Consider the following 18,876-nt stretch of genomic DNA (forward strand, 5'->3'; position numbering starts at 1 on the left):
TAAGAAAATCTCAGTTTTAAAATTCATGACAATGACTGGTTTCTTAATTATGTAAGGAAAAAGATTTTGAGACTGTCTTTGTATCTTATTTTGGTGCTAATCATTTTTTCTCATTCCCATGACTACAGGAATATTGATCTCAGCGTTACTTTGACCATTAATGAATCATGATGGCAATAAGCAGAGACGCACACCTCCAGCCTCCTGGGAGCTTAATCTTCTGCTACAGCGTTTGCATTTGTAAGTCAGCACCTGTGTGATCCATATTCTAACTATCTGTTATTCTCCTTTAATTACATATTGGTGGTGGTCCATCTGTAGCCTGAGAGCAACCAACTGGAGACTCAAAGAAATTATTAAAGTATTAACTTTAAACTAGAAGGCCAAAAGGAAACATATTGGGTTTGTTCCTACCCATTCCAGAATGATGTTTCAGGAACGGTTATTCCCTTTCATGTCAAGGAAACTTGGGTCTAAAAAGTTAGTACAGAACTTTTACCTTCAGAGAAGTTTTCACCTTAAATATTTCCTGTATCACCAGTATTTCTGTTAGCATCAGCTTTACCTCATCTGTCAAATACCATTTTGTTTGGCAGGTGGTACATTTTAAATCCTGTACTTCCTACTTGGTCCTGATCAGTCACTCAAGTCGGGGTTTAGGGAACTGTAGATGGTCAAGTCAGTCCCCGAAAATTTTTCCTTTTAGCATTTTGGCAACTTTTTATTTTGACATAATTTCAAATATCTATAAAAGTTTCAAGAATTGTACAAGAAATCCCCTTTACTGAGATTCATATTTATATCTTGCCCCATTTACTACCTCTCTTTCTATGAATCTGTCTATATTGCACACTCTCTTTCTTTCCTGACCCATTTGAGAGTAAGTTGAAGACGTTGTACCCCTTTACCCTGAAATATTTTGTTATTTTCCTAAGAATAACATTCTTTTTAATAACCATGGTTTTATCAAAATCAGGTATTTTAATAATATAAACCACAGTCCAAATTTAAATTCAGATTTTCTCAATTGTCCCAATGATGTCCCAATAATTAGTTGTAAGCTGATTTTTTCCCCAGACCAGGATGTAATCCAGGATTGTGCATTGTACTGAGTTGTAATATCTGCTTTGTTTCCTTTAATCTGGAAAAGTTTCTGAGCCTTTGTCTTAACTTGACATTTTTTAAAGAGGGCAGATCAATACTCCATTTTTTTTGCTTTGTCTTTCTTTTTTGGGAGGGTGGGGGGAAGACTCTTCATTCTGGGTTTGACTAGGATGTCCTCATGTTTAGACTTGGGTTATGTATTTTTGGTGGAGATACCATTGAGGTGAGGTCCTGTCCTTGTCAGTGTACCATATCGGGGGTACCCAGTGGCCATTTGTGATGTTAACTTTGATCACTTGGTTCAGGTGCTTACTCCACTGTAAAGTTACAGCTTTTCTCTTTGTAAATTACAAGTGTTTTGTGGGGAAATCTTTTGAGACTGTGTCACTATCCTGTTTATAAAATTTTTTCTGACTACTTTGCACTGATTGATGATGTTCTAACTCCATCATTCCTTCTAGATGTATTAGTTGGCATTTTGCTGTAAGGAAGAGCTTTCCTTCTCTGCATTTACTTTTTTTGCTTATTTAAGTCTGAACTCATGGATTCTTAGGTTATTCAGTGGGTTATAATCTATTTCTGTCCTTTTTAATTTTGATGCTTAAATTTTCTCAAATTTGGCCAGTGACCACCCCTTCAATCTGTTTGTCTTTTTGACATGTTTCCATGATGCTTTGAAGCACTACCTTAGTTTCTGTAGCAACTGGCTCATCTCGTATTCCCTCTGGCCCCTCCCTGGAATTAACCATTTCTCCAATGAGCCCCCAAGTGAATTTTGGTAAGATAATCAAATTTATCTTTTGTGCCTGCCCCTCCCTTTTTCTCTTACCTTTCAGTAACCTGTCCCATGAGTCCCTACTGTAACTGTGATTTTCAGTATCTCTAGTTAGAGAGGAAATTCTGATAAATTCATTCACCTTAAAATTGTTTAGGAATGATTGCATTACCCTCCTTAGAAATGTTTGCATTTTAAAAAAGGAAACCAGTTAGAAAGCAATGCTCAGTTAAACAACAATATTAATCACAGAATGTTACTGGTGAAGGAGACTTTAGATCACAGGGTCACAGACTCAGCCCCCCTCAGCCCCCTAAGAGTTAGCGTGAATGTGTGTGCGAAAAGCCCAGTGATGTCAGCAACAGAGTGGTACAGACTGGGCTAAACTGGAGGGTGCGAGCCCACCTAATGATATTTAAATTAAAATAAATAAATAAACACTGGGCAGACAAAGCAAAATTTGTTTATTATCCTTCTTTAGCAGAGGGTGGTCTATTAATGACTTTTGTGTTAAAGTAAAACTAAACTAATGGTTTTAACACTGTGCTTGGGGGAGCCACCAAGATGCTTTATAGAACTTTCCTGGGGGTTCTGGAAATGCTGTGGACAGATCCACTCTCGACCTCCCAATCCTCTTCAACCAGAGTCGCTTCCTTGTTATCAGTTTGATGTGACAGGTACTGTGGGAGTCTTGTTTGAAGGAAGGGATCTGTGGATTTTAAAACAAGTTCAACAAACACTGATGTAGTCCAGCCACCTAACCTTGCAGATTCTTGCAGATAAGCAGACTGAGGCCAGCCTGGGATAACCAGTATTGCCGTGATTGTTACTGGCAGAGTTAAGCCTAAAACCCAGGTCTTCTGATGCTTGGTCCAAACTTTCTTCCCTACATAAAGTTGCTTCATCTAATGGTGGAAAATCAGGTGCTAGTGGCGAAGGTTATCCTAATGTCGTATCATGTACACAATAGGCCGTCTCTAAGTAAAGATGTCCCTGGTTGATACACAACCTTTCATGCTCTGAAGACAAATACCCATCCTGATTCTAGAGCTCTATAAATTGAGCATGTAAGTGAATATTTAGGTAGAAAAATCAGGTCATCAAACACTTTAGTCACTGATTAGCATGTTAAAATGATACTTTCATCCATAAGGAGGTATGATTTCTAATAAATACATCAGATAATTTTTTCAAGTATATTCTTAAAACTCCTGGAAAATTTTCGCTAATTGATAGAATATCGAAGACTATTTCCTTTTCCATTCTTAAGAAATCATCTTTTATTATGATAAAGTTTTTCATTTCTTCAGTTAAAATGTATATGCTTAAAAGAAAAATGGTAAGATCTAGTATAAATCACTACATACACATCATAAATCATTTTAAAGAGGACTGTTTTAGTCAATGTAGAGTTCTACTCAAACCTGTAGTTCTATTACAGTATAATATTTAACAGCTGGCAAACTCTTGCCTAAGTACTTTACTTTTTAAATTTTTAACCTTTATCTCTGCAAAACTTAAAACTGGAGTAATTTTCTGAATGCTCTCACAAGCCAGTTCAAAATTCCTGCATCTCTTTTGCTTTTCAAATGAAACGGAGCTTTGTCTTCAATTGTCTAGTTTATTTTTCTTGGTAGAAATAATATTTCTCCAAGGTTTTAAGAGGAAAAAATAGTATTAACATATAAGTTGAATGTTAACACTTCTGATTGCTTCTAACATCCTGATATGATTAAAAGAGGACAGAGAGGCCGGGAAAGTCCTTACAAACTAGATTTAAAATATTGCTCATTTAAACATCTCAGATCAAATGTAGTTCTGTTCAAGTATAACTCACTACTGGTAAATGCTAAATTGTTCTTGAAGCAAGCATTACTTCAACTTTTGTGGATTATTTTCTTAAATTTTAGACTTTACCATTCATTCCTTTCACTTTTTATTGTCATTTTTTTGCTCATTTTGCAAGAGGGGAGTTTTTGGTTTTATTTTTTTAAAGGAAATACTAAACGTAATGAATGAAACACATATTATTACTGAGCCTAAAATGAATTGCATTAGTATCTTTTATCTAATAAATTATAGTGCATATATATGCTTACCTATTAAAAAATTTTAACTTGTGGATACCTATATTCTAATTAGTGTTCTTTTTCTTTCTATCAAATAATTTATCACTGGATTTGTCACTTTACTAAGCCAGTTTCTTATTGAACATGTGAGTTTTCCTCTCTTTTTATTAATTTCATCATCATAAGATTATATGCATAATTATTCTGTTTCATCAAGAAACAGTTTTAAATGCTCACAGCGTTCATGGATGTATCCAGTTGTTTGTTATTCTTTCTCTCCTTTCTCTTCCTTTTTCTACCTTGAAGTTACCTTTTAGCCATAAGAGGCAGGTTATAGGCAATAGACTTTGTCTGTAAAATATAATGCCTACTTCACGGAGCTATTGGGAGAACTAAATACAATAATGGAAGCTCCTAGCACAGTGCATGACATCAGTATTTACTTTTTGGTCCTTTAAGGAATTGTACTTCCACAAGTTTGACAAGTTCTCAAAACTGCTGTTCTGGGCAAAATTTCACTTTCAGTAAAATGAAAGCCTGTGAGTAACTAAGTATGGCTCTTTGTAGGGGTTACATTGAAATGTAATAGGTAGATTTAGAGTTTAGCCAAAGATGGGAGCAAGACAACTTAGTGTGAAGGGAGGAGCCTTGGTCATGGGACAGCTACTACCCCCTCAGTCACTGACTTGCTGGGTGACCTTAGGCACTTTGCTTTTGGGCTTCAGTTTCTTCAGCTGTTATTAGGATGTGGACGGTCTCCAGGGTGCTTTTGGTTCTAAAACCTGGTAATTCTACAAATGCAGCACTTTCAAAAAATGGATTTATCCTTGTGGTGAAAAAATTCCTGGAAGATATATACCATCACATTCATGCTGGGGGTGCCCGGGTGATGGCAGGAGGGATGGCCTTCTTTCTTCCCCCCTCTCTCCCTCTTTTCTTCCCTCCCCATCTCCTTCCCTTCTTTCCTTCCTTCCCTGACTTGTTTCTTCTTTCAGCAGTTATTTATAGCACCTTCCATGAGCCAGGCACTACGGAGTGAGCAAGAAGTTCAGCTTGGTGAACTTCAGTGAGCTCATCTTCCATGAGCCAGGCAAGAGTGAACAAGAATGTTTCAGTCCAGCATTCATGAAGCTAATAGTCTTTTTATCTATTTCTTTTTTTTCCCCTAAAAAATGTCAAACATATAGAGAACCAGAAGGAACAGTAACTTGAACATCTAAATCTCCTAGATTTACCAACTGTTAACATCTTTTATTCTCTGTGTGTGTGTGTGTATATACACCCATATGGATATATATACACACCCATATGTATATATATATGTGTGTATACACACACACACGTTTTTCTGAACCATTTAAAAGTGCAGACACCATGTTTCGCCTCTAAGTAACTGAACGTACATCTCCAAGAATCAGTACACTCTCACAAGTAACCATAATACCATTATCACACCTAACTTAGGTGACCCACCCCCAAATTAGCACCAATCCTATAGAATTATATAATGTCTATTCCATATTCAGATTTCTTTAATTATCCCAAGAATGTCTTTTATTGCCCTCTTCATCAAATCCTGGTTCACCAATCAAGGTTCACACATTAATTTGGTTTTTATTCCTCTGTCTCTTTTAATATAGAACTGTTCCCCCACTTTTTCTTTTTTAATGACATTCACTTTTTGAAAAGTGCAGGCTCATTGTCTTACAGAACATACAAAATTCTAGATTTGTCTGATTGTTTCCTTATGGTGTCATGTAACTTATTTCTGTATTCTGTGTATTTGTTGTAATCTGGAAGTCTAGATGTTTGATTAGATTCATGTTAAAAGTTCTTGGCAAAAATATTTTATAGGTGAAGTTGTGCTACAAAGTTATATATATTTGAAGTTTTCTACAAAGATCATCTATTACTAATGATGAAGAAATAGAAATAAATTTAAATTTATATAATACATTGAATATAGTGGAAAAAAGCATGAGTTTGCTAGCAGAGGCCTGGATTTGAGTACAGATTCTATTCTCTCTAGCAGCTTGACCAGATTAATTAGCCTAGTAGTTTAGCTCTCCACAGAAGACCAGAGAAGACAGAATCACTCCAGAAACCTTCTTGAAATATGCATGCTTGTCCCTCCACTCCACTCCCTGGTATTTTTTTTTAAGGGGGACTTTTTTATACCACCCCTCATCCCCAGGCCACCCTTCTCACCCCCGCCCCAGGCTTAAATGCCACCAATTCTGTGTGCCAGGTGTCCTTATCTGAGAAATTTGGAAAATCTCTACCTTGAAGGGTTATTGTAAGTGTTGGAGATTAATAATAACATGTGTAAAGTACATAGCACAGAGCCTGCCGCATTATTATATGCTCAATTCACCACCACTGTTATTGTTATTACATCAGTAATTTGCAAAGAAGGGAGAGAGAATTTGAAAAGGGACAGGAAGTGGTATAGTACAGAATATTCAGTTTCTAAGTGGTTACTTCAAAAACCTTCCAAGAGTGTTTGTGCTCATGCAGTGACATCAGTAAAAGTTCAGCTGAGACAGTGCTATGACACAGTAATCATTAACATTTGTGCAGCCCTTTACAGTTTACAAAGCACATCCACGTTCACTATTATGTTTGATATATGCCCTCTTTCACGAAGATCAGCTGCGCTTAATGCTTCGCCCAAGGACACAGCGTAATCAGTGGGGGAGCTCAAATTAGGAATTCTGATTGTAGAACAGACTTCTTTTGCTGAAAATGTGTAGCCTGGAACAGACACCAAATGTCTCATTTCTAAATTCCTGACCAAGGGACTCCTTCCTTATGGTGTTGGTTACTGAAATGCTTAGTTTAAAACTCTTTGAGTCTATTTCACACTTACAGCTCCTCATCTGTCGTATTTTATCTGCGTTGGGTGACATTTCCTGTACTGTCGTGCGTTGTCACTCAGCCAGAAGGCTTTAGTTATTTCTTGCTCTTTGCTCTAACAGAGAGAAGTACTGTTTAATGAATCTGAGTTAACACCATCAGGTGCATATTAAAAATGCATTCGAACCTTTCAGCTGGACTAATTTCCTTCCTAACATTGTGTAGCACTGGGCAAATTAAAGACGCATCCAAAGATTGGCCCTTGTTTTTTGAAGCAGTTAGAATTGGTGTTTCTTTGTGTTGACCTTGATATTTTTTACCTGGTCATGTATAGCTCTTTTTTGGATAAGAAAAATATTACTATTTTAAACAAAAACTGACTATCTTTGGTTTAGCAAACTAGTATAGCATAAAACATCTTAGAGGAGATGACTTATTCTTTATTATTCAGTTTAAGGTATTTTCTAGTTTCTTTTCTGATTTCTTCTTTGTATGACAAGATATTTAGAGTTATATTTCTTAATTTCCAAATATTTGTGCTTTTTTTTTTTTTTTTTTCCGGTACGCAGGCCTCTCACTGCTGCGGCCTCTCCCGTTGCGGAGCACAGGCTCCGGACGCGCGGGCTCAGCGGCCATGGCTCCCGGGCCCAGCCGCTCCGTGGCACGTGGGATCCTCCCGGACCAGGGCAAGAACCCGTGTCCCCTGAATCGGCAGGCGGACTCTCAACCACTGCGCCACCAGGGAAGCCACTTGTGAACTTTTTAGTTAACTTGTTGCTAGTGGTATCTACATTTCTATTCATATTAATGTTTTAGCATAATTCTGCCATGTCCAGGGAACATATTCTGTGAGATTTCAGTCTTGTAAAAGCAGCTGAAACTTGCTTTGCTGTCCAGCATTTGTCAGTTTTGTAAGTGCTCCAAGTGCACTTAAAGAAGGAAATGTTTTCAGTAGCTGTTGGTAGGAATGTTCCTTGTATATCAGTTACACCGTGTGTTAATCTTGTTCGAATCATGTGTATTTGCTGATTTGCTTTTTTTTGCTTGCCTGTTTGCTTACCCTATTATTTCCCAAGGGTTAAAATTTGCGTTAAAGGGACTTCCCTGGTGGCACAGTGGTTAAGAATCCGCCTGCCAATGCAGGGGACACGGGTTCGAACCCTGGTCCAGGAAGAGCCCACATGCCACAGAGCAACTAACCCCGTGCACCACAACTATAGAGCCTGTGCTCTAGAGCCCGTGTGCCACAACTACTGAGCCCACGTGCCACAGCTACTGAAGCCTGCGCACCTAGAGCCCATGCTCCACAACAAGAGAAGCCACCGCAATGAGAAGCCTGCACACTGCAGTGAACAGTAGCCCCCACTCACCACAACTAGAGAAAGCCCGTGCTCAGCAACAAAGACCCAACACAGCCAAAAATAATTTTTTTTAAAAAGTGTTAAAATCTCTCACCAAAAGTATAAATGCATTTCTTTCTTCAGTTTTTGATATATATTTTTTGGAGGCAAAGTTATTAGGTGCATACAAAATTTAGAATTGTTCTGTCTTGTGAACGTAACCTTTTTCTCAGAATAAAGTGTCCCTCTTTGTCTCTAGGGATGCTTTCTGCTTCAGACACTACTTGGATACTAATACAGCTATACTGTGTTTCTTCTGGTTAATATTTGCATCCTTTCTGTCATCCTTTTCCTTTTTCTCTCTGATTATTGTCAATCTTTTTAATATTTCACATGTGTCTCTCCTTAATATTTTGCCATATTTCCTTTACATAATTTTTGCTCATCTTTTAAAATTAAGTTGTAGACATTGTGACTTTAGCATACATCTTCCCAGATAATCCCCTAATATCATCTAATACCCAGCCCATACTGAAATACCCACAATTGTTCATAAGGTGACTTGTATAACTGTGTGGCTGCAGTTATAACTGCATTTGACTGTGTGGCTCTTAGTCTTTCAAAATCTAGAATAAGCTAACTTAATCGATACACTGTTGTACCAAATGACCATAAGGAAATGAAACATATTTTAAAGATTACTCTTAACTATATATAAGAAATATAGTCAGTACATCCCATTTGTAATAATAATCTGAAAAACACAGAAAGTAGAAATGAAAAAATAGCAAACACTTGTATATCTTCCATCAATTGTGAGCATGGCTACCTTCCTGGTATTATATTTATCTATTTCTGATTTTTGAAGAAATCTTAGTCTGTTTCATATTATATGCTCATTATAGAGGCTTAGAAGTGAAATTTCTGAGACTAAAGGTATAACCTCTTTTAAGGCTTTCCAGGATGGTGTTTCAAAGTTTAACAATCCCAATGTGCTAAAGCTTACTGCATTAGAAGGGATGTCCTCTTCAAAGCAGACACCACATGGGTAATTACTTATCATGGATATTTAATTATCATGGATAATGTGTTACCACACACCTGTAGTGGAGATATCCTGTGGTAAAAACTGAAAAAGGCAGATACCTTCTCAGGCTCCCTCAAAGCTAAGCCATCAGCATGTAACCTGGGATTAACCAGTCAAATTAGCCCCCTTCAGACTTTCAGGCTGAAGCCATTTACACAAAGAAGCAGGCACAGTGGAGACTCCTTCTGGGGGATATAGGGACAGCCACTTTGAGCAAGTCAGCATCTGATATTCAGTGCTGAGGTAGTAATTCAAGCCATGAGGTCCAGCATTCAGTGGTGGTGGCAGCAGTGTCCTCACCAGAAGGACGCTGGCATGATTTTTGGCTCTGGTCTTGGCCAATGTCTTATTCTTTCCCATTTCTTGAGCCTGGTTGTCCAGCCTTCTCTGACCCCCTGTCAAATCTCAATATCCTTTAAGAAATACTTCTCTATTGAAACCAGCCAAAGTTTGATTCTATTGCTTACAAAAAAAGAACTTGACTAACTTTCCATGCAGGGATTCTCCCTTCTATATAGCAGGACCTGTTTCAAATGGCAGGAAAATTGGCATGCATGAGGGAGATCAGGGAGAGCAGAGAGGGCTCAGCAAGTTAACTTCTCAGGACTGGGAGTTGGGAAGAGTCTAGTTGAAACTGGGTCAACATTGGAAGGAAGGTAAGAGCAGCTTCTTAAGAAGGTAACATTTATCATTCTTGGGTACCTGACCTGGTTGTCAGCAGAGTGATTGCAGGGCCAGTTCAGGAGTCCAGCCCTTGTAAATGTGACACCAGAAATATTAGACCTCCAGATGGTGGTAAGCCAAGTGGCCTTGGTTGAGACTGTGACTGTGCATCTGAGACTCTAGGTGGGATAGAGGGACAGTGGCCGATGAAGCTGTGTAGGCTTGAAGTAGAAGCTAACAATCACCATGGAAGGCCATGCCACCACTTTGAGAAATTCTCTTTGGCAATTTCTTCAGAACCAATTTTCAAGTAATACAACCAAAGCAGCCTCATTCCATAGGAGGCCAACTTTGTGTCTGACCAAAACCGGTATTGCCCCAGCTTGTTCACTGTTCCCATGGGGACTGACTTGGAATTGAGTAGAAATTTAAATAAATTTTGGCAGTTTCAAAAATCTGGAAAACCAAGGTTGTAACCACTGAGATATTTTTAAAAGCATTGCCAGCTCTAAAGGCAAGCTTTAGAGTATTTATTTAGCCTTTATGTATTTCCAAAGTTATATCAGTACTTTGCATCAACTATCTTATTTTAATCTCTCAACAGCCCTGAAAGGTCGGTGTTAGTAACCTTGTTTTATGGATGAAAGCACAGGCTGAGAGGTTAATTATCAGATAAGACAGCACGTCTTAAAGCGAACCCAGATCTGGTTCATTCTAAAGCACATGCTCTTTTCAGCATTACTGTTTTCTCCTCAGGAGACTGCTTTAAAGAGAACAATATACAGCTGACTATAAATTCCAGCTTTTTTTTTTTTGCGGTACGCGGGCCTCTCACTGTTGTGGCCTCTCCCTTGGCGGAGCACAGGCTCCGGATGCGCAGGCTCAGCGGCCATGGCTCACGGGCCCAGCCGCTCCGCGGCATATGGGATCCTCCCGGACCGGGGCACGAACCCGTATCCCCTGCATCGGCAGGCGGACTCTCAACCACTGCGCCCCCAGGGAGGCCCTAAATTCCAGCTTTATTTTATTTATTTATTTTTTTCCGGTACGCGGGCCTCTCACTGTTGTGGCCTCTCCCGTGGCGGAGCACAGGCTCCGGATGCGCAGGCTCAGCGGCCATGGCTCACGGGCCCAGCCGCTCCGCGGCATATGGGATCCTCCCGGACCGGGGCACGAACCCGTATCCCCTGCATCGGCAGGCGGACTCTCAACCACTGCGCCCCCAGGGAGGCCCTAAATTCCAGCTTTATTTTATTTATTTATTTTTTTCCGGTACGCGGGCCTCTCACTGTTGTGGCCTCTCCCGTGGCGGAGCACAGGCTCCGGATGCGCAGGCTTAGCGGCCATAGCTCACGGGCCCAGCCACTCCAGGGCATGTGGGATCTTCCCGGACCGGGGCACGAACCCGTGTCCCCTGCATCGGCAGGCGGACTCTCAACCACTGCACCACCAAGGAAGCCCTAAATTCCAGCTTTTAAAAGTCACAGTTAACATATCCAGAAGCCCATTTGTGAAATATCTCACAGCATTCTGCCGAAAGGCTGTGAAATCTTTGATTAAGGGCTTAAAAATGGTGAAAAGTAATAAACAGTAGGTCTGACTACAACTCAAGTAGTAAAACACCTTCACTGATTTTCATACTCAGCAAAAATATTTTTAATGATTAAAAAAAAGTCATAGTACTCACTCTACTAACTCAATGACATGCTGAAATATTAGCCTAGCTTGTGTAACCTTAAATGCGGCCGCGCTCTCTGGGCATGATGCTTTCTGCCAAGGGGCGGAAGAGCGGGCCCACTTGTGAAGGGATTCTTTCTGGGCATTTCTCTCCTTGATTCTTTCTTTCTTTCTTTTTTTTGGGCTGCGTTGGATCTTCGTTGCTGCACGCGGGCTTTCTCTAGTTGCAGCGAGCAGGGGCTACTCTTCATTGTGGTGTGCACGCTTCTCATTGCAGTGGCTTCTCTTGTTGCAGAGCACAGGCTCTAGGCATGCGGGCTTCAGTAGTTGTGGTGCACAGGTTTAGTTGCTCCACGGCATGTAGGATCTTCCCGGACCAGAGCTCGAACCCATGTCCCCTGCGTTGGCAGGCGGATTCTTAACCACTGTGCCACCAGGGAAGTCCCTTTCCATGATTCTTAATGTGTGTTTGTTAAGGACCACGCACACACACGCACACGCACACGCACGCAAACACTAGCTAAAAATCTAACCCTCTAGATTTCATTTGGCTAACCTCAGGCCAGTCTTCACACTGCCGCTAATGCCCACCAGAAAGGAGAAAGAACGGGGAACAATCACTGAACTGCAGTGCTTTTACACTTCCTCGCCGCCAACAGTGAGGGAGGGACCATTGTGTAGATTGTGAGGGGGAGGTGGGGTAAGTGTGATTGGACTGGGGAGGTGGTGAAGATTTCAGATTTTCTTTTTAAAAATAACAGTTTGCTGTGTGGGCATCAGCAGGGGATAGGGCGGTGCCTGCCCTGCTTGGTGGCGCTCGTCCCACAGACCCATTCACCGTGGGGTTGTCTCTATGTTAGGAGCCGGTCTGGGGGTTGCTGAGCAGATCGAGTCTTCGTTAGTCTTTGCTCACCTTGGGTGGTGCTCTGTCCGTTTCACCGCCCAGTCACTGACACGGTGAGGGTTGTCACTGTGGTGCTGTGTTGTCTTAAGGGTTCCGAAGAACAACGGCAACCACCAAGCAAACCAACAAAACCTTTCTGCTTCCCAAATCTGTCCCCAAGGGAAGATTCAAAGGGTGCAAATGCTGTTCTGGGCCAGATGGGCACTAGTGTCTCTGTTCTCCTCTGAATGTGGGCTTGGTGGTAGGAGGCAGGAAGGGGCCCAGCAGAGGGGTCTTCCACGCTGTTGCCCTTCTGCTACAGTTGTTTCAGATGCCCCAGCTCCAGCCAGCCAGTCCTAGATTGTCTCTGCACAGCACGCAGAAAAACCTTTGTTTTATAAAAGTAACTCCTATGATTTCTCCCAGCCTCGGACCCTGCTTAGTTAGGGGCACTGACCAAGAGGTGAGTCATCTATGGCCATCCTGGGGAGTGAGGAGGGGACCACCCATGGCTTCCCAGCTGCACTGCCTGTGGAGCAAAGGGTTCAGAAGCAAAGGATTTTTAAAAATATAATAATATAAAAAGAACGAAAGAAAGAAGACCTCTGAAAATCCTTACTGTTTCCTGCTAACTCCCACAGTGATTGCCCTTTCATTAGTGTGGTATAACAATGTGAAAGTTTTTTTTCACTTTGATATCAGCCTAATTCTTGAGATTAAACTTGGCAAGCCACTTATCAAGGTTAGTGAGAAGAAAGGTGTGTGACTGGGAATCACCACCTAGTCCTTTAGCTATTATACATTTTCATGTTCATCCTTTGCGGAGTAAGACAATAATACTATACTATAGTTTAGTTTAGTATTGTTTACTATAGTCAAACAATATCACATTGTTTTACTACTCAGGATCCCCTTGGTTGCTAGCAACCGAAATCCAAACTGAACTTGTCTAGGAAAAAGGGAGGGTTTATTGGGAGGATATTGGGATATTTTAATTAACCAAAGGCAGGATTAAAAGTCAATCTAGGGCCTCCCTGGTGGCGCAGTGGTTGAGAGTCCGCCTGCCGATGCACGGGATACGGGTTCGTGCCCCGGTCTGGGAGGATCCCATATGCCGCGGAGCGGCTGGGCCCGTGAGCCATGGCCGCTGAGCCTGCGCATCCGGAGCCTGTGCCCCGCAACGGGAGAGGCCACAACAGTGAGAGGCCCGCGTACCGCAAAAAAAAAAAAAAAAAAAAAAAAAAAAAAGTCAATCTATGGGGCTTCCCTGGTGGCGCAGTGGTTGAGAGTCCGCCCGCCGATGCAGGGAACGCGGGTTCGTGCCCTGGTCCGGGAAGATCCCACATGCCACGGAGTGGCTGGGCCCATGAGCCATGGCCGCTGAGCCTGCGCGTCCAGAGCCTGTGCTCCGCAGCAGGAGAGTCCACAACAGTGAGAGGCCTGCGTACCGCAAAAAAAAAAAAAAAAAAAAAAAAGTCAGTCTATGGGAAAGACAAGGAAGCAGTCAAAAATTTAATACAAAACGATAAAACTGGGAGCCAAAGTGCTACCAGGATTCTCTCCCTCTGCCTTCAGTTTCTGCTCCTCCTGGTCGTCCACGTCATTCTGTCTCAGTGTATTGTACAATAGATCTTGAGTTTCACAGTTGTCGGCTAGAGCACGAAAGGGGCCCTGACTTTATTTCTTAATTCCAGATAGAAAAATCTTAGGGAAGGTGCTGATTGTCCTGACTTTAGGCAGGGGCCCCAGCTTGCTCAAATCAATTGTGTCAGTGGTATGGGGTCATCTAAGAACTTCTTGAACCATATGTTTGGAGTGTGGAAAGGAGCAGTTCCAAGAAGGGAGTTTCTTTCTTGGAAGGAGGGAGGGGTTCTAGTCAAACAAAATAGCAGATACCCACTATAAATATATGTAATATAGTCGCACATAGATCTGAAAAGAATTCTTATTTGATTTTGACCATCTTGGCAACCAGAGTCTTGATAAAAGCCAGCAATTAAAAACCTAATCCAGACATGTATGTATGGTAAGAGCTATAGGATTCATTCATTCATTCATTTTAACTTGGGACTCCAAAGAATGCAAAATATGGAGAATGACTGGACTCACATTCTAAAGAAAACCAAATACATAGTAGTTTACAGTCATATTTATATACACTATTGTGTAAGGGATTTTAGTGAATTTTTATGTTCACCTCAGGTTCCTCCTGAAAGAAGCTATGACCACTGTAAATTCATGTGTCTAAGGGAATTCTCTATGCTTGTTCAGACTGGATTCTCTTCTGCATGCTCTCCATTGCTTTTGTCTTATTTGGTTTTGTCTGAGATGTCCACTTTTTACCTCTTATTTCTGACTGTTGCCTCTGCCAACCCACGGGAACAGCCGTGCTCACCGTGGCCTCCTGGCCTGATTGAGTTCCCTCTGTGCGCTCTCAAGGGCGTCCATTGTCATTCTGCCGAGGTGGCTGCCTCTCCAGGTGCTGATGGTGGGTGGAATGTTCGAAGCCCCCTAGGCAGGAGGAGCTTTCTTCTCCTGACTGGTAAGAGCACGTAAAGAGATTGTTCCTTTACTCAGCTCCCTGGTGTAAGCTTCTGCATGAAACACTCCTTCTCTCTACCACCCATCTTGCCTGACTCCCTGCCACAATATGTTGCCAGCAACCTAGATATTACTGTTCATTAATTCATGCCTAACATGCAGTGGCTTATACTAGGTGTTATTGAATGTCTAAAAATAGGCACAGAGCCTGGAAGTGAGAAGTGAAAATTGCAAAATGGCTGGGTGGAAAAAATGATGGAACACAGAGCAGGCCTTTTGATATATTTCCTTCTGGTTATCTTTTACAGGTTAAATAAGACTAATATTCATGGTGAACCCAGGGCAGTTAGCCTCTTCAGATGTTTTACTTCTTAGCCTTTTCCAAAATCTGTTTTATTTATTTGATTTAACAGGACTTTGCCTTGATTGGGGCCATTTGTATAAGACATTTTGCATTATGTGTTTGCAATCGTGTTTGCATGTTTGCATTTCTCAAGTTTTGCCTGTCAAATCAGGCAACTAATTTCAGCAAATATACTTTCATGTCCACATGACCATCATCGGGGCATAAGACTATACTAAAACAAACCCCCCAAATGGTCTTTAGGAGTAAAAGGTTTTATATTTTCTATTTACAGGAAGAATTTGGGGGGAAGGAGGAGAGCATAGCTTTATTTTTAAAATAGTATAATTGAGTATATAATTTAAATGCAAAACTGTAGGCTAGTATTTTCTGATTGTAACCTGAACACCTGATGGGGCAAAGAGGGTTGCAGTATTCCTATTCTTGATTACTGAACAACAGACCTTTCTGCTTTTCTTTTCTTTCTTTCTTTTTAATTGAAGTATAGTTGATTTACAATATTATATTAGTTTCAGGTATACAAATAGTGATTCAATGTTCTTATAGATGATACTCCATTTAAAGTTATTACAAAATAATGGCTGTGACCTTTTTGCTTTTTCTTCCTCCTCTGCTTTCCTGGGACAGCGCTCCCTATGAAGTGTTAGCCCACTGCTTACTCTTATCCTGTTTTCTAGGAGACTAGGCTAAGACATCTTCTAACATGCTGTAAACATGATTTCACAAATAATCTTAGTACTATGATTTTATTTAGTCTTTCTAACAAATCTATAAAGTAAATAGCCTAGGCCCACTCGTTACAAATGTCAGGGCTGGAATGTGTATCCACAATTTTTGATTTTAAGTCAAGGACCTTTCACGTTATTCGTGTTTCTCAAATTAGGGTCTGAAGATCCTTGAAAGCCTGCAGTTGTATTTTCAAGGGGCCTTGAGTTCTCTGCAAGAATTTAATTCTGTGTTTTCATTTTGATGATCATAATAAATGACTGTCAACATATTTTGATTCCTTTGGATGATCAACTTAACAGAGAGCTGCCATGTGCTTTCAGGGCCTGCATTTTTGTCTGTGTTTGAGATTTTTGTTGATTCCAGGGAGTGCCACTTTAATTGTTGGAGACAAATGATTTGGAAAACACACACACACAGGCAGTTAATATGTGAAGGTTGTTCTCACCAAGTGAAGGCCAAATGACTTCATCACAGGATGTACAAAGGAAGGCTCTGCGTAGTTTAAATGGAGACAAGAGGTGGAAGCATTGAGTCATCACGCAGCATGGGGTCAACAGACTGGACTCAGAGGAGCCTGCACATCGAAGAGAGTGCTGCATTCAGATCGTGGAGTAGAGTGGCCAGCTGCACGTGTCCGAGTGAATTCAAATTGTTAATTCGGATTCTGAGTCCTACATGTGTCGACCAGCAACTTAATGTTACGTTTATTGTTGTATGGGGAATTCCCTGGCAGTCCAGTGGTTAGGACTCTGAGCTTCCACTGCTGAGGGCCCGGGTTCGATCCCTGGTCGGGGAACTAGGATCCTGCAAGCCGGGTGGTACGGCCACAAAAAAAAAAAAAAAAAAAAATTATTGTTGTATGATCTCTGTATGCAGACATTCTTTATGTCTAGTTTTGCACCATATGAAATTATTTCATAATTTATTTGTCTGCTTATCTATTGTCTTTTATTTTTGTTTTTTAATTATTTATTTATTTATTTATTTATTTTGTCTGCACAGGCTCTTCGTTGCGGCGCGCAGACTTCTCTAGCTGCGATGCGCAGGTTTCTGTAGTTGGGGCACGCAGACTCTAGAGCGCATGGGCTCAGTGGTGGTATGTGGGATCTTATTTCCCTGACCAGTGATCGAATCCGGGCCCCTTGCATTGGAAATGCGGAGTCTTAACCACTGGACCACCAGAGAAGTCCCTATTGTCTGTTTTTTTTACATTAGGATATAAACTTCTGGAGAGCAAAGGCCTTGCCTCTCTAGTTTTCTCTTTTTCATGAAAGTTGGAGCCTTGGGGAAGGAAACAATCTAGAGAGACCTTATAGACCAAGTGCAGAAGAGGGTCTAGGATATAACTCTAAGGAAGTTAAGTATTTGAGAGGTGAATAATAGAAGGTAAGCTGGCAATGTAGACCAAAGGAACATCTAGGTGAAAGAGGAGTGTAAAATCATGGAAGACATTGGAGGACAGTGTTTCAAAAAGCTGGTCAGAGTCGGTAGTATAAATGCTGCCTAGAAGATAAATACAGTGTCTAATGGCTGTGGTGACTTGGAGGACATTGGTAACCCTGGGGGAAGTATATTTTGTTGAAATGATGGGGTGAAAATCAGCCTGGAGTGGAGAGAGAGAGGCATGAGAGACAGAGAAGTTGAGGCAGTAATTGTGAATGACTCAGCTCCTTCATGAAATTTGGCAGTCAGGGATCCAAGGATGTAGCTAGAGTTGGGCATGAGCCAAGGGAGGAATTTTTTTTTTTTTTAATGGAAGATAATTGAGCTGATGGACTGAGACTGAAAGAGAAGTTGAAGTTGAAGGAAAAGGAGTGATGGGGGATAATGGATGTCACCAAGTTTGTGAGAGGCAAGAGGGATAGAATCGGAAGACAGAAAGAGGTAGGCTTCAGAATGAGTAGGCCACCACTTCCATTATGATAGGAGAGAAGGAAGGATATTTACTTAACACCTGCTATTAGGAGACAACAAGGAACATGGTCCCCATCCTCGAGAAGCAATAGTCCAGTTGGAGTGGCAAGATGTTGCAACAGAAAAGAATAATAACTCAGTCTGTGATAAGCCTACAGGCAATGAGTGCTGGAGCATTTTGGAGGAGAGCAAGATGAGCTCCTGATGCTATGATCAAGGAAGTCTTCACGATAAGTGGCATTTGATTTGGAACTTGAAAGCAGAGTAGGATTTTACTACCTGGAGATGTAAGTGGTAAGAGAAAATAAAGGAGAAGAAGAGTGCATTTCATGTGGAGGGACGGGCATGAACAAAGGATTGAAGTACTGTACTTCAACTGGTTTATCCTTCAGCAAAGAAACAGGGACTTTTTTTTTTTTTTAATCTGTACTCTGATAGAACACAGCAATTGAGAGGAAGAAAGAGACCTTAGAAATTATCCCGTCTAATGTCCTTATTTTTCTAGGTATGAAAACTGGGGTGCAGAGGGATGGAAGTGACTGCTGAAAGTCACAAAACTCTTTTTTGGCTGCGCCACGCAGCTTGTGGGATCTTAGTTCCCTGACTAGGGATGGAACCCGGGCCCTCGGCAGTGAAACTGCAGAGTCCTAACCACTGAACTGCCAGGGAATTCTCTGAAAGTCACAGAACTCTTAGGTGAGAGTTGGGCTCTGGCTCACAAAGGTAGTTTCCATGATAACATTATTGTACATGTTGTAAGGATAGAATACATTCAGTAAAACTGCACCTGATTTTATTAAATTACATCAGAGGTGCAAGGGAGTAAAGACCAGAAGAACTTTACATTTTTCAAAAAGAGATATAGTTATTAGTC

The 18,876-nt window shown here is 41.1% G+C and overlaps 1 long non-coding RNA gene across 1 annotated transcript in view; it reads left to right on the top strand.

Annotated features, from left to right (window-relative positions):
- The window catches only part of LOC308618427, a 67,574-nt gene that overhangs the window by 39,307 nt on the left and 9,391 nt on the right, over window positions 1–18,876 (top strand). The window contains exon 4 of the long non-coding RNA XR_014016009.1: window positions 144–240. This is a non-coding gene — a long non-coding RNA (uncharacterized lncRNA). The remainder of the gene's footprint in view (window positions 1–143; window positions 241–18,876) is intronic.

Source organism: Mesoplodon bidens (genome assembly GCF_964165515.1).
Source record: "Mesoplodon bidens genome assembly, chromosome: 6".
Lineage (NCBI taxonomy): Eukaryota > Metazoa > Chordata > Mammalia > Artiodactyla > Ziphiidae > Mesoplodon > Mesoplodon bidens.